Here is a 1115-nt window from a genome sequence, read left to right on the forward strand (position 1 = left end):
TATGTATATGGAATATATGGTAGGTGATGATGTTAGCCTACCATATAATATATAATATAATAATTTAATTATATTATATTAAATATGGAAATATTAAAAATATATTAAAAATATTAAAAATATTTTCATATGGATATGCAATCGTATGGATATCCAAATATGTGTGGGAAAGTCATACTTCCCATACAATAATGACCGGATTGACGAAACCGTGTTCAAAAAGGTATATAGGGTAGGTGGTGTTCAGCCTGCCAATATAATATTAAAATAATATTATATTAAACAGAAGACCGCCAGTATTAATATATGAGCATATGGTTATGAATACATATGCATATAACATATATGAAAATATATGAATATAAAAAAATTATATGGATATGAAAATATTTATATGTATATGAAATATATGGTAGGTGATGAGGATAGCCTACCATATAATATATAATATAATAATTTAATTATATTATATTAAATATGGAAATATTAAAAATATATTAAAAATATTAAAAATATTTTCATATGGATATGCAATCGTATGGATATCCAAATATGTGTGGGAAAGTCATACTTCCCATACAATAAATGACCGGATTGACGAAACCGTGTTCAAAAAGGTATATAGGGTAGGTGGTGTTCGGCCTACCAATATAATATTAAAATAATATTATATTAAACAGAAGACCGCCAGTATTAATATATGAGCATATGGTTATGAATACATATGCATATAACATATATGAAAATATATGAATATAAAAAAATATATATGGATATGAAAATATTTATATGTATATGAAATATATGGTAGGTGATGGTGATAGCCTACCATATAATATATAATATAATAATTTAATTATATTATATTAAATATGGAAATATTAAAAAATATATTAAAAATATTAAAAATATTTTCATATGGATATGCAATCGTATGGATATCCAAATATGTGTGGGAAAGTCATACTTCCCATACAATAAATGACCGGATTGACGAAACCGTGTTCAAAAAGGTATATAGGGTAGGTGGTGTTCGGCCTACCAATATAATATTAAAATAATATTATATTAAACAGAAGACCGCCAGTATTAATATATAAGCATATGGTTATGAA

The sequence above is a fragment of the Drosophila bipectinata genome, unplaced genomic scaffold (assembly GCF_030179905.1).
Source record: "Drosophila bipectinata strain 14024-0381.07 unplaced genomic scaffold, DbipHiC1v2 scaffold_141, whole genome shotgun sequence".
NCBI classification, from domain to species: domain Eukaryota; kingdom Metazoa; phylum Arthropoda; class Insecta; order Diptera; family Drosophilidae; genus Drosophila; species Drosophila bipectinata.